Raw genomic sequence first — 7358 nt, 5'->3', positions numbered from 1 at the left:
AAGCTTGCTTGGGCTTTTTTTGGATTTTAACTTTGAGGTAAGTAATCTTACCACTGGAATTGCTACGGGTGAGATAAGGGTAGAGATGCACCGGCGATGGACAAGCGGAATTCGTGATCGAGCCACTAGGACTAGTTTTTACGCTTCCGCATCATGAGATTTAAAGTTCTTTTCATGTTTCTCTTAACTTTTAGTTTTGATGTTTAAAACTTACTTTTAAGAATCGTTTTTCAGACTTATTTATTATCCTTTATGATTTATGGGTACCCTACTATTGTTTTAGTATTTGAATTTAATGAAAGTCTTTTGAACTTACCTTATTTAATTAGCATTTATTTCGCCATAACCGAGTGTCGTTTTGAGTTCCATGCATGCATGTATTTAGTAACGGCCTAACTAAGTCCTAGGGGGTCGGGTCGTTACAATATATATATATATATTACGTTATATCAAATATAACACATAACTTATAGTCCCTTTAATGAACAATAAATCATAGTCCAACTATGACCAAATTCTTTTCGGGCTAAGAGAGGGTGTGGCCAAATTGTTCAAGTCCCGAAATCTTCCCTTAAGGAAGCAATTTATCTACTCACCCCAACATCAGAGAAGGAGTGAATTTCGTCTTGTGTAGCTGTGTTCTAAGCTCTCCAAACAGACGAATCTCCAAAATGGTAGGCATATTGAGTCGGTGATCTAACCACTCTCACTCATGCAAATTAAAGGACTGCCTTCATAGGCAGAAGTTCACAACTCACTCAAGATTCAAGTCATGTCATCTATAGACATCCTGGCGAAGTGTAATTCTTTACTATTAATGCGGTTATATCATGAGACTAGTCATTTCGTGGTCCAGTCTGATACAAACTCTTTGTATAGGATACCCCCGCTCACATGTTTCCACATGATTGATCAGGATCAGATCATTTGTAGCACTTTACAACACTTGTAACATCTACGAAGTAGGCCATATTCATAGTGTCACCAGAATAAGGTATCCAACCTTATCTATCTACTACAGACCATTTAGGTTATCATTTAAACGTGATCCACCTATATGTCTCTACATACATGTTTAAATTACATAAAATAACCTAGAATCTTTGTTTATTGGATTGAGTGTATGCTCATAAAATAAAAATTATTTTAGTAATACAATTTATTTTTAAAAAGTTTACAAACTACGAGAATATACGAGAGATTTAGGACACCAATCCCAATAGATCATAAGGTTGCTCAAAACATAAGAACAATTAGAAGAAAACAGAAGAAGAAAATTCAATTATGTGTCTCCTATCTCAGGTCTGATCTGTATTAAATAGCAGAGGAGAAAAGGAAATGAACGATCAGAAGAACATGAACGGGAAGATGAATGTTGTATAAACAAACAAAAACAAATGGTCACTAAATGATAAAAAAATGAAGATTATGGGCAAACAAGAACGATCAACATAAATATTAATAAAGTGATTTTATTTAAAAATAATTAAATAAATAAGTGATATAAAATTTAGTTCTTTTTCGCGCAATGGCGGTTACTCGAAGACGAACTTGAACCCATCCGACCAAATGGACAGTGGCACGCAAGTAGTAAAAGGGTTATTCTCATCTAGAATGCCTTTGTATTTATACCCTCTAGGCAACTCTAAATATATTCAAGTAGGATAAAGCTTCCCACTCATCTTAACTTTTCCTATGAGCCTTAAGTCCAAAAGTCATTTCCAACAACTCACTCTCTCGGTTAGCATGTAACACATCAACTAGCTGTTGTAGTTTTAATAAGTAGAACCTAAAAGCCCTAGTGGGCTTTTATCTTTGGGTCATCACAAATGGTGAAATATACCCAATAAAAAGAGTGACAATTCTACATAAAGAAAAAGGAAAATGGTAGGAAATGGCCACAAATAGGGGGCTGATCTTGAAAAATGACCAAAAAAATATATTGAGAAACTAGATTATATAGCCAAATTTGAAGATTCGTTCGAATATACAGCAAAAATTGGACATAATAAGATTAATGGCAAATCGTGTGCGAGGCATGAGCGTGACATTTTGATAATACCTGATTTTCCCTTAATTAGTTCGCATGTCAGAAATATTAAATACAGTGTAAGTAGACAACATGATTAATAACCGAGATATAAATACAGTGTAGTTGGTCCAGTGTGAGTTATTAGATTTTTATCTAACAGATTCGTTTAGAAAACAAAAAATGAGCGTCCTTCCGTATTTTTCTCCCCCTTTCGAAATTTGAGTTTATATTTTATTATCAAATTAGATTTTGTTAACTACTTTATGGATTGATTCAAGATAAATTAATCTATTCTTGATTTTCTCCCTCAATTTTAAATTTGATAATTGTCGGGCTTTGTAATACATACAATATAATTGTCGGGCTTTGTATTATATATAGTTAATTGTTGAAAGGGTTTTCTATATATACAACCTTAATTATAGACCCATATTACACTTATCCTCAACATTTAATTTATTTCAGAAATAGGTCAATAGAATATAAATTTTCACTGAAATTGGTGTGTGTTTACCATTAAAGTCTCATCCATGCTTTTTTTATAAAATAAAAAAAATACCTAGGATTTTGATTCTCTCTCCCACATGCACAATCTTAGGACTTTGCGCCTATTGATGTTGCTGTTTAAAAAAGATAAAAATGTTGGAATCCTATCATTTCTTCTTCCTCCTCCATCATCCTTATTCTTTCTTCTTCCTCCCTCTCTCTTTTTCTCCTTCACAGCAACATGATTGTAGATGAACGGCGTGGTGCGGGACAAAGCTTCTGGTACCAGGTTCGAGTAGATCCGATTGACATCACGAGGTGAGAAGATTTGTTCGACGACGTGGGTTATGGACGAGATGAAGATGAAGATGGGGAAATAAAAGATGAAGATGAGGAGGGTGCTGAGACACACAAACCAAGGAATAAATATACATATATATTGTGATATATATAATAGTTTATTTTATATAAACGATGATGGTTTTTGCACTTAAATTTCTTGTTCTACGATATATACAATTATATATATGTTTTGTGTTGATCATTAAGCTCATTTGTGATTTATATACTATGATAAATATCTTTGTTTATTTCTAACTACTTTAAATTTATGATATATATATTGTGATATAAATGAAATTATGATATATACTATGATATAAGTGAAATTATTATATATAATGTGATTTTTATTGTACAGTTATATGGATATAGCTATATTGAATATTTATACAACAATTTATTTGAGTACATTTATATTTCATATATCGGTTAGAATATTTGCAACCATCTAATACAATGTTCTAGAATATATTTAAAATAACCATGAATCCACAAAAAAAAAAAAAAAAAAAAATTAACGAGTTGTTATGAAACTAGTTGTATTTGAGTACATATCAAATATATTTACCAGTATATTTCATATGTTTGTTAAAATATTTCCAAATAAAAAATGGAATATAGTACATAATATGAAAAATCAACATGAAAAATCAAATGAAAAATAAAAACATATTAAATGTTATTTTCTCTCTCTAAATGAAAATGAAAAAATATTTTAAAATGCATTTTCTCTCTCTAATTGAAAATGGAAAAAAAACGTATTAAATGCATTTCTCTTTCCATAATAAATGTATTTTTCTCTCGCAATCATTAATAAAATTTTGAAAATAGGAAAAAATATATAAAAAAACGAATATAAATAAATGAAAAAATGGTAAAATTGTCTAAAATTAACACTAAAGACATCCTTGAAAAAAAAATGAAATTTAAAAACATTTATGAAATATACCAAAGATGATTTTTTAGATAAAAATTTCTGGTTGAAACTTGATTTACTTACAATATACACCTTGTAATTGTAAATCCATGAGTTATTAGTTTTTAACCATAAATAAAGGAGTCCTAGTCCCAATATTTTTTCATTTAACCAAACAACCCTTCTTGATTTTTTCTCTTTAAAATTTTTTTTGATATCTATATTTTTTGTGCAGATTTAGTTTAATTTTATCTAACCATTGTTCAATCTTTTAAATATTTGTTACAAGATTCAGTTTCATCTCAATGTTTTTTTCATTTCTTTATACATTTATGTGTCTTTATCATGTTTTCTAATTCATTGATCTACTTTCTTATCACATTTTATTTCATATCTGATTTAATTTTATATTTCTTCATCCTTTTTTCTAGTTTGTAGTCTATAAAACCTATTTTTCATGAAATCGTTTATTTTATTTCTTTAATTATTTATCAGAAGATTCAGTTTTATCTGAATCTTTTTTATTTGTTTGAACATTTATCTTTCTTCATCTTCGTTTAACTTCTTATCAAGTTTTATTTTATATTAGATTCGGTTTATCTTTTTTTATTTTCATTTTTTCAAGTTTTTAGGACTATTTTTATCTTGTTTTATCTTTATCTTATATTATTATATTATTACATAATTGTTAACTATTTTCAAGTCTTTGTTCTTGCACAAGCATCAATTTATACATTTATTTTGTTTTCTTATCAATTTCAATTTTTGCTATGGGTTTACAACCAATTAAACTTCTGTTTGATGGTTTGCCTTCGATATAATTGTTGAAACTTGAATTACTAACATTTATATATCCAATATAATTGTAAAACCATGAGCTATCAGATTTCAAAAGTACTTATTCAATAAAAAATTAAATAAATAAAACCTTAGACTCTAAATATTTTTCATTTTAACAAATAATCCTTACGGATTTTTCTCTCCAAATATCTCTTCCATAGTTATCTTTTGTTTGCATATCAGTTTTATCTAACTATTCTTTATTTCTTTTAACTTATTTGTTACAATATTCCATTTTTGTCTAAATATGTTTTCATTTGTTTATACATATTATTATTCACGTGTTTTCATTTTTTTAATTCATTCGTTTATATTCTTCTCACATTTTATTTCATATTATACTATTATATTTCATATTTTATTCATTAATTCTATCTATCATATCCAGGAACGTTACCCAGATAGAAGAGATTATATGTTTTATGTATACACTCTATTTACATAAAAATTAAGATGATTTTCTAGTATTTTTTTTATGTTAATTGTTAGATAATTAGACTTTGTTTAGATGAGTAGATTTTATTTTTGTTTAGATTAGTAGATTTTATTTTTAAATACACTAAAAATATAGGTCTCATTTGATAATTATTATTTTTTTTTGTTTTTGTTTTCGAAAATTAAGTCTATAAACACTACTTCCACCTCCAAATTTATTCATTTATTATCTACTTTTACAAATAGTTTAAAAAACCAAGCCAAATTTTGAAAACTAAAAAAAGTAGTTTTTAAAAATTTTGTTTTTGGTTTTAGATTTTAACTAAGAATTCAATCATCATACTTAAAAAAGATGCAAATTATTGTAAGAAATGAAATAGGAAATATGCTTAATTTTCAAAAACAAAAAACAAAAAAATAAATAGTTACCAAACGAGACCGTAAAGATTGAATAATGATATACTTGTCCTTTTTTATATCATGAGATTGATGGCGGTAATCTTTTGGCTATTTTTATAACTAGAAACTGTATTAGTTATTTTTTAAAAAGTTGAAAAAAACCTAAGAAAAAATTGATATATATTCAACTAATAGAATCCCATGACAGCAAACTCAAATTCAAAGTTAAAAATCAAGTCTACAATATTTCATAAACCAAAATACAACCATTAGCACATAAGGAAGCCAATATTGTTTACCAAGGCTAGCAACCTTACTACCATAGATCAACATCATTACCAAACCTAACCGAAAAAAGAAAAAAAAAAAAAAAATACAACACAAAACACAATCTATTCAAAGAAAAACCAAAAAAAATAAAATAAACAAAAAATAATGCTAAGCCCACTGCAAGTCAAACAAGAAGCCAAATCAGTAGATATTATTGTTTTCTCGATTCTTTAGAACTTTTATGAGTCCATGAATCCAGAATACATAAATTTCTCCATTCTTTAGAGAAAACATCTTATGAAGCCATTTGCAGTAGTTTAAACATTTCAAAGATTCACTCAGTTTCCAATACCTCTATACACAAGGATTTTTTATCTTTGGGAGATGAATGATCTTTGATTGATTGATTTTTAATTAATATTTATTAATCATTACTAATAATTTAAGGGAAAAATAAAGATTTTTTTTAAAAAAAGAGATATAAAGATATTAGTTAGACTTATAAATTTCAATTAAGACATTTACAATAAATAATTATGTTATTCTTAACTATTCAAGGTAAAATTTATGATTAATTATTAACTAATTGCTAATTAATTAATTATTTAGTAGTTCATAAATATATTTTATAAATTAAACTAAAATATTCCTTTTTATTTATTATTTTAAGTAATTAGTAATTAATTAATTAGAAAATATTAAATAATACTAAATTTAATTTATGACTACATTACTTGTTATCTTACGTTTAATTAAGTAGTTATTTAATTTTGATTTTTTTGTGCAGGTCAATTAAATACATATATTTAACTTTCTGACATTAATTATCTTGCATATCCAAACACAAATAATAATTATCTCAGACATATAAAATTCAGATATTTAATATCTACACCCATGAAATGGTATCTATGATCCAAATATGCCCTAAAAATTCAAACGAAGAAAAACCAAAGATACAAACACAATGAACTCACAAATTTTGGAACTTACAAATTAACAAATGTGATTAAGAAAACAGAGCACAAATGATAAACACAAAAAGAAGAAATCAAGGCCTCGTTCATATTGTTTTTTGTTTTTGTTTTTAAAATTTAAGCCTATAGATACTACTTCTACCTCCAAATTTTTTTCTTTGTTATCTACTTTTCACCAATTGTTAAAAAAACCAAGCCAAATTTTGAGCACTAAAAAAAGTAGTTTTCAAAAATTGTTTTTGTTTTTGGAATTTGGCTAAAAATTTAACCATTATACAAGATGTAAATCATTCTAATAAATGTAGATGAAATGAGCTTAATTTTCAGAAATAAAACAAAAAAACTAAATGGTTACCAAATGGGACCCAAATTATCAAAACGAACAGTAGAGTAGAAAAATTAAAAGGGTGTACCAGAGTTTATAGTAGTTCAAGAGGGATCTTCATCCATTATTGTAAGCTTATCTTCTTCACATGATTGTTAAATATATTTAAATAATAATATGTTTAATTAAAGCACTACAAGAGAAAGAGGATCTCCCGACACGTAAATCCACAGTCGGGAGATCGGTCATCGAGAGATAAGGTATCTCCCAACGGCGTGAGGGACGTGTCAGGAGTTGGAAACAACTCTCGACGACGTATACTATTCGTTGGGAGAT

This window comes from Benincasa hispida, chromosome 10, assembly GCF_009727055.1.
Source record: "Benincasa hispida cultivar B227 chromosome 10, ASM972705v1, whole genome shotgun sequence".
NCBI lineage: Eukaryota > Viridiplantae > Streptophyta > Magnoliopsida > Cucurbitales > Cucurbitaceae > Benincasa > Benincasa hispida.
This window is presented reverse-complemented; position numbering follows the sequence as displayed.